Source organism: Rhamphochromis sp. 'chilingali', assembly GCF_963969265.1.
Source record: "Rhamphochromis sp. 'chilingali' genome assembly, chromosome: 17".
Taxonomy (NCBI): Eukaryota; Metazoa; Chordata; class Actinopteri; order Cichliformes; family Cichlidae; genus Rhamphochromis; species Rhamphochromis sp. 'chilingali'.
The window spans coordinates 26,590,953-26,598,650 of NC_137944.1; the positions used below are offsets into that span (position 1 = coordinate 26,590,953).

The 7,698-nt window shown below is 38.9% G+C and overlaps 2 long non-coding RNA genes across 5 annotated transcripts; one reads left to right on the forward strand and one right to left on the reverse strand.

The window, feature by feature from the left end:
- Positions 1–3,953: 3,953 nt before the first annotated feature.
- LOC308384732 lies at positions 3,954–5,301 on the forward strand. The gene is made up of 2 exons (XR_013969383.1): positions 3,954–4,366; positions 4,585–5,301. It is a non-coding gene; the product is annotated as an uncharacterized lncRNA (long non-coding RNA).
- LOC308384731 lies at positions 4,501–7,329 on the reverse strand. Of its 4 annotated transcripts, none has more exons than XR_013969380.1 (4): positions 7,281–7,329; positions 7,068–7,125; positions 5,969–6,063; positions 5,410–5,860 (listed from the first exon to the last, which is right to left on the reverse strand). It is a non-coding gene; the product is annotated as an uncharacterized lncRNA (long non-coding RNA). The 4 variants fall into 4 exon arrangements; XR_013969381.1 differs by having other exon boundaries at positions 7,068–7,180; positions 7,281–7,327; XR_013969382.1 differs by lacking the exon at positions 7,281–7,329 and having other exon boundaries at positions 5,410–5,627; positions 5,795–5,860; positions 7,068–7,268.
- Positions 7,330–7,698: the final 369 nt, after the last annotated feature.

Sequence of the window (7,698 nt, forward strand, 5' to 3'; positions counted from 1 at the left end):
CAGCTTTTCCTATTATGTTTTACATACTGTATACAAAGACGCTAGCAGACCAAGGTAGGTCTCAAAAGCAACCTTTTACTGCTCAGTTGTTCAGAGTGAGTGGCCTACAAAATAAGAGCTCCTTTCAAACACTGGAAAATTATTGAGCCCATGTTGTGCTTATATTGCCAGCAATCATTTTTTCTTTTTAATTAATTTTGACAGTGAAAGAGGTTGACGAACTCGTATCTGGCTGCTCACGCCTGTTGCCCTATCGAACCTGTTGTTTCACGTGGTTTTTCTATGAAAGACTACAACTGTTTTGCTGAGGACAGTGTTTGTAATCGATTAAACAGACAGCAGGGTCCATCAAATAAAAGTTAGCCTGTAAAAAAAAAAAAATTTTCTACAATTTTTTCCTTAAAGTATCATGAGGATAAAATTCATCTATGAGTAAGAAGTATTTATGTAAGTTTAAAATGTAGCTACAAAAATATTGGATATCAGTTGTGAAGGCTGCTCATATCAGGAATGAAATAAAGTTGGGTTTTTTTTATATTATTATTCTTGAGCAAGTAAAGCAATAAAACATGTCCTCAACATCCTCTTTTCCAACATTACCATGCAAATGACAACCACAGAACTCAAACTTTTAGAAAATGGATTGAAACACATATTTTTTTAGTATTCCGCAATTGCCAAAACCATTTATACTGTACGTTCATCAAAAGTACTTTATAATTTGCATCTCATTCGCTGACACACTCACACACTAATTGCTGCAAGCTGCTCTGCAAGGTGCTACCCTGATCACTGAGAGCAATTCAGGGGCCCAGTGTCCTGCTCAAGCACTCTCTGATATGTGGACAGGAGGCGGTGCAGATACAGCTGCCAATCCTGTGAGCCTGTCCCAATGGGTAGTGATTAGGAGGCCTGTATTGAATCCTGCAGTGCTAATGTACTGTAGTACTCTGTGTTTATTGTCTGTCACAGTATTTTGCAAAATCTACTCCTTTACACTGGTGCATTTCACTTCAGAAGCCATGCTAATGTCTCATGAGCTGAAGTAAAAAGATACATAAAAATAGAATAATGTACACATAGCAAAAACTGGCACACAGGTGGGAGAGGTTGTCATTCTCATCTTCTTTTTCTCTTTTTTTTTTACTTTCTTCTGTTACCCTCAGCCCCCGGTGTATTAATCTGTGATTCTAAAGATGTGAATTTATGGGGTCCGTTATAAATTATTCATGAATGAGCTGAGACGACAGACTGAAAAAAGACACACACAGTAGCAGCAGCAGCAGGGGTCCCACGATGGCTGATCACTTGACTGAATACCATTAGGAAGGTTTTATATGATGACCAACACCATTAAAGTGGACCCCACCTTCTATACTCACTTACTTCCTCCGCCTTCATCAAGTGCTTCACTGTCATCTAGCAAAACCTCCTGCCGGTGTGTATTTAAATAATCCAGAGGATTTTCTTATCAACACTGGTAATGAAAAGTCTTCTGCGACACATGCGGCTCTGCTGCAGTTTTGTATTACATTGCATTTTTATGTTTTTATAAATGCAGTAACTGCAGGACTGGATCTTGTGATGGTAGCCCCTTTCTGTCCTTTAGGAGAGCCTCTGAAAATAGCATTCCAACCAGCTTCTAGAACTAGTTTATGCCAAGCTCAATAAGGCTACAGAGGCAATCAGGATATCATATAACTCCATCCAAGATAATACACTGTCGCCAACAGCAGTCAAAAGCACTAGAACTGGAGGCCACCACAACAGTCACAATCCTGGTAGTGGCACAACCTCGCTCGTATGGCCACCTTGTGCAGCAGCTTAAGAAAATAATTCATTAAACAAATGTAATAGCTTAAATACAAAGCTAGGAGTTGTTCAAATTGGTAATATTAGTGGTGTAGGATGCATGAGTATGAGGACAAGTGTGTAGCACAGTGGCAGGAGGGTAGATGAGCAAGAGAAAGAATAAAGTACCAGCCATTGCTTTATATCCTGGGAAGCACAGGGCCCAGGTATTCCCAATTGGCATGCCCTGTGCCCCGCCCACCAAGGACCTGGAACACTTGGAAAGGAAAAGAGTGAGAGTATAGGGCAGGGGTCATCACAGTAAGGAAACATCAGACACCGCCATGCTCCAACTTAAGATCTATTATCTGAATAACTAAAATGTAAAGGTTTGGTAATTTTACTAGTTGCCTGTGCTGAAAATGCTGTTCTGTACAACTTTTAAACTGATACAGTTCAATAGGACTGTCATTGTTAATGCTATTTATAAATGTGATTCACTGTAAAGAAGATCTATGAAAGGTTGCGCTGACATACTGAGATGCACACTTTCAGTGGATAGATATTAACCTGTGCGCTTCATAAAGTGAAAATCCTTTCTGCTACAACACCCACTGCAATGCTCTGATGTTCTGACAGATTTTTGCTAGTTTTGCCAGTGTGCTAACCATAAACCTCTGCGTAATGCTCCTCCCTATTTACAAAATGATACACACTTTCCTTGCTAATGGAGTGTCAACCAGACAGTTTTTGCTGTAGATAATATTGGAAAAATTCATGGCTGTTCCCCTTTAATTGAAAAGGAACTGTCAGCATGTAAATATTTGTTTATTTTGCCATTCTATGGAAGAAATATAGTATCATCAGAATTCAAGTATTTTTAGACATTGAATTTATGACACTGAATTTTTATCCTCCAAATTTCCCTGCAAAAAATTCACCTGAAAAAAATTCACCTGCAAAAAATTCACCTGCAAAAATTCACCTGCAAAAATTCAACTGCAAAAGTGATGAACTTTAATGACCCAAGCCAGAGCAATCAGCACCAGATCGAGTCGAGTGGCTCTCGGCCAATTAAATTACGCTGTTTGATCACATGACACCGTTAGCCAGCAGTTTGTCTCCTAAAAGAGAGCTGTTTAGAGGTGAGTGATTACGTTTTTCTCCTAAATAGAGATCATTACAGAACGCCTAGTCCTACTTAAAATCCCATTTATTTTTATTTTATCATCTACTCGAACTAAGGAAAACGTTTGACTAACTCAAAGACAATTTCCACGCCTCCCCTGCCTGACTGCAGAGGCAGTTTTGAATTTAGGAGCAGCAAGATGGAAGCAGCAAACCCTGGCGATTCTCCGGTAAGTATATTGTTTTTTATCTTCAAGTTTGTCTTTTGAAACGTTAATTTTATTTAAATCCGTTGCTCACGTATAAAGTACACAGACGGGGTCTTTGCTCAACTCGTCTGAGGCGTGTCTCACTAAGCGCTACATGCTAGCATCCTGCTAACCGAGCTACCCTTTACATGCTGTGCTTTAGAAAATAGGATACTCGTTAAAAAATACTCCGCAGATATTGATAGATAGACGAACACTACAAATATAATGTTGTAAACGAAAACGGCCTTTGGTGAAGTGGTAAAATACACCATGAATAAAGCCATAGATTGAATGGCTGCCATGGTTGCAGAACGGCCTGATTTAATGACAAGAATGGGGAAGAGTGAGGCGAAGTGAACCAAAGCCACAAAACACGGTCAGACAAGGCGGCAAAAGGGGAGTGATCTGTCCGTCAGTATGAAGTTGGTGTGTGCTTTGGTGAACAAAAACTCGAGACCGGTAGCAGGAAGGTGGGAGACTCGTGTTTCACTGGAATAGTGGTGAATTAAAACATCCTTTGTTGGGGACATTTAGGTGTAAATGCATCCATAAAGGTGAGACAGAGGCAGACCAGACAGTGAAGAAAACAAGGCAAACATTAGAAATATTAAAACGGAAATATAGGATTAATATAACATACAATTGGGGAAAATGTAAGGAACACAATGTAAATGATATTGTAAAGTCATTAAAACAGCATACTCTGATTAAAAGAAACAGATAATTGGGTAGGAGGAGGAGGATGATGATGATGATGATAATAATAATAATAATAAAAAAATGTACAAGATGGGTATGTATACTTGTAGCCAGAACTTAACAACTATAAAGTTGTAGCATGTCAGTACCTTACCCCATCCATTATATCCACACTTTCAGAAAAGGATATGGTCAATATCTTTACAAATACTATCTAAACTTAAACTGGATATCCCCTCTGCTTCTTCTGCTTCTCGTATACACCCTCAGGGTTTGTGATCAGCCAGCGGCTGATATGATCATTAATCCTGTAAAATAATCTTTCGGTTTATGAATCTGTTTGCATGGATTTCTTAATCTGTTTCCACTGTTAGCAGAAGTTGTGCATGCAGTTTTGGTGTGCTGCTCTCCAAGACTACAAGCTGCGTTAAAGTTGGAAGTAACTGGCCGATGTTCCACTGTTGAAGATAGCTGTGCCCATTTGTTGCACATTGTGGGTATGGAGAAGTTGAGGCCCTTGCAGGCTACCCACAATTTCCCCAAACTGAGCGATTATACATCTTCCTTCCATATTTGTATCTTGTGTCACTAAAAATAATTTTATACATTGATTAATGACCTGCAGAATCTCCTTATCATATTAAATGATTCATAATTGTCACTTTATGCTTTCTCCATCTTGAAAGTGATGACATCCTTGCATTACATCCTTTAGGTTCATTTTCTGCAGGCAGGTTTCTGACAGAGAACAGGCAGATTTACACTATAACATGCAGCGTTCTATAGATGGACACATAAAGAAATGAAAAATTACATGTATGTGCTAACTTTCTAAACACTGTTACATTAATGATTAAGTAGATAAAACATTTATGTCAGCCTTGGCTCATAGTTCATTTAAAGACAAGAACTTTGTGTGTGTTTCAGGTCCTGCACTCTCAAAGACTGAATGAACCAGCATTGCAGCCATGGGTCACTGTGAGCATCACAGGGAAGGTTGAAGCCACCCACTGCAGCTGTAAGGCCGGAGTCACGGAGACCTGCACCCACGTCACTGCTCTTCTGTTTAATGTAGAAGCAACAGTGATCTGTGGCACAAGGACTGTTACAGATGAACCTGCATACTGGGTTTTGCTGGGTAATATGACCAAGATACAGCCAGAGGTTGGCCATAAGATAGACTTCTCCTCTTCAGCTGCCCAAAAAAAGGCTCTTGATCAGAACAAACAGACCATCTGTAGTGACAGGTAAAAGGAGCCGTCCTCAAAAAAGAAAAATCCCACCTGCTACTGTGGAGGAGTTGTCACTGCTATAATGCCATCATGTTTTATCTAGGGGTCTAGATTTATGCCTATAGTGCACTGCCATGTAAATAATTTGCATTTACTGAATGAGTATCACTGTTCAAAAATTGAATAAAGAAACAAACTAATTTTTGCCTTTTTTTTTTTATTAAAACCACTTTATAGAACATCACATCAGTTACAATGTAGAATCCATGTCACTGGAGAATTTTGATTCAATAAACAGTAAAAAGGTGAGCTGTGAAGACCAAGGACAAGTGCAGCTCACAGGTTTTCTATCCAAGGAATCCCAGAAGATTGCATGGTGTCATTGCCCAGCAGTTGTTCGCAGGACATATGGACTCAACCTCAACAATCCCTCACACTGAGCAGCATGAAGTGACAGTGCAGAGGAAAAACTCCCCTTTAACAAGAAGAAACCTCCAGCAGAACCCGGTTCAGTACCAGCAGCCATCTGGGTTTGGAGGAGAGAGACAGACACAGAACTACCAAAAGTATATATTTTTTTTTATGTGATTGACTGTTGTTGTAATTCAAGCCCTGAGTGTAGAGCAGGTAAGATGTAAAGTTGCATCCTAAATTCCATGCTCATGCAGAGTGTTTAGTTTATGACTTTTTCACCTGGTCATTTCTTGATGAACAGATGGTCTTTTAGGGTTAACCAAGCTGGTACCTTGACTCTGTTCTCTGCAAGATGTTGCAAAAAACAAAATCATATGGAGACAATATTGGACACAAAATATATAACAATTTAGTTAAATGTAGCATTAACTCATAAGTCTTGCTAAAGTAAACCTTGTATTCTGATTCATCACAGCAGCAGTTCAGTTGGATGATGTCAGTAACTGCAGCAAGTGTCTTGCTGACTGAATAATTACATCTTGCATAATCTGAAACAAACAATTTATAAATTAACGTTTGATAAAATCTAAGAATTAATCATTTATTAGATACCAATATGAATATGTCTACCATAAAACTTGTGTGGAGCGAAGTTACATTCAATCAAGATGGTCTGGCATGCTACAACTTTGTAGTTGTTAAGTTCTGGCTACAAGTATACATACCCATCTTGTACATGTTCTTTAACATTATTATTATTATTATTATTATTATTATCATCATCATCATCATCATCCTCCTACCCAATTATCTGTTTCTTTTAATCAGAGTATGCTGTTTTAATGACTTTACAATATCATTTACATTGTGTTCCTTACATTTTCCCCAATTGTATGTTATATTAATCCTATATTTCCGTTTTAATATTTCTAATGTTTGCCTTGTTTTCTTCACTGTCTGGTCTGCCTCTGTCTCACCTTTATGGATGCATTTACACCTAAATGTCCCCAACAAAGGATGTTTTAATTCACCACTATTCCAGTGAAACACGAGTCTCCCACCTTCCTGCTACCGGTCTCGAGTTTTTGTTCACCAAAGCACACACCAACTTCATACTGACGGACAGATCACTCCCCTTTTGCCGCCTTGTCTGACCGTGTTTTGTGGCTTTGGTTCACTTCGCCTCACTCTTCCCCATTCTTGTCATTAAATCAGGCCGTTCTGCAACCATGGCAGCCATTCAATCTATGGCTTTATTCATGGTGTATTTTACCACTTCACCAAAGGCCGTTTTCGTTTACAACATTATATTTGCAGTGTTCGTCTATCTATCAATATCTGCGGAGTATTTTTTAACGAGTATCCTATTTTCTAAAGCACAGCATGTAAAGGGTAGCTCGGTTAGCAGGATGCTAGCATGTAGCGCTTAGTGAGACACGCCTCAGACGAGTTGAGCAAAGACCCCGTCTGTGTACTTTATACGTGAGCAACGGATTTAAATAAAATTAACGTTTCAAAAGACAAACTTGAAGATAAAAAACAATATACTTACCGGAGAATCGCCAGGGTTTGCTGCTTCCATCTTGCTGCTCCTAAATTCAAAACTGCCTCTGCAGTCAGGCAGGGGAGGCGTGGAAATTGTCTTTGAGTTAGTCAAACGTTTTCCTTAGTTCGAGTAGATGATAAAATAAAAATAAATGGGATTTTAAGTAGGACTAGGCGTTCTGTAATGATCTCTATTTAGGAGAAAAACGTAATCACTCACCTCTAAACAGCTCTCTTTTAGGAGACAAACTGCTGGCTAACGGTGTCATGTGATCAAACAGCGTAATTTAATTGGCCGAGAGCCACTCGACTCGATCTGGTGCTGATTGCTCTGGCTTGGGTCATTAAAGTTCATCACTTTTGCAGTTGAATTTTTGCAGGTGAATTTTTGCAGGTGAATTTTTTGCAGGTGAATTTTTTTCAGGTGAATTTTTGGCAGGTGAATTTTTTGCAGGTGAATTTTTTGCAGGTGAATTTTTTTCAGGTGAATTTTTGCAGGTGAATTTTTGCAGGTGAATTTTTTGCAGGTGAATTTTTTTCAGGTGAATTTTTGGCAGGTGAATTTTTTGCAGGTGAATTTTTTGCAGGTGAATTTTTTTCAGGTGAATTTTTGCAGGTGAATTTTTGGCAGGTGAATT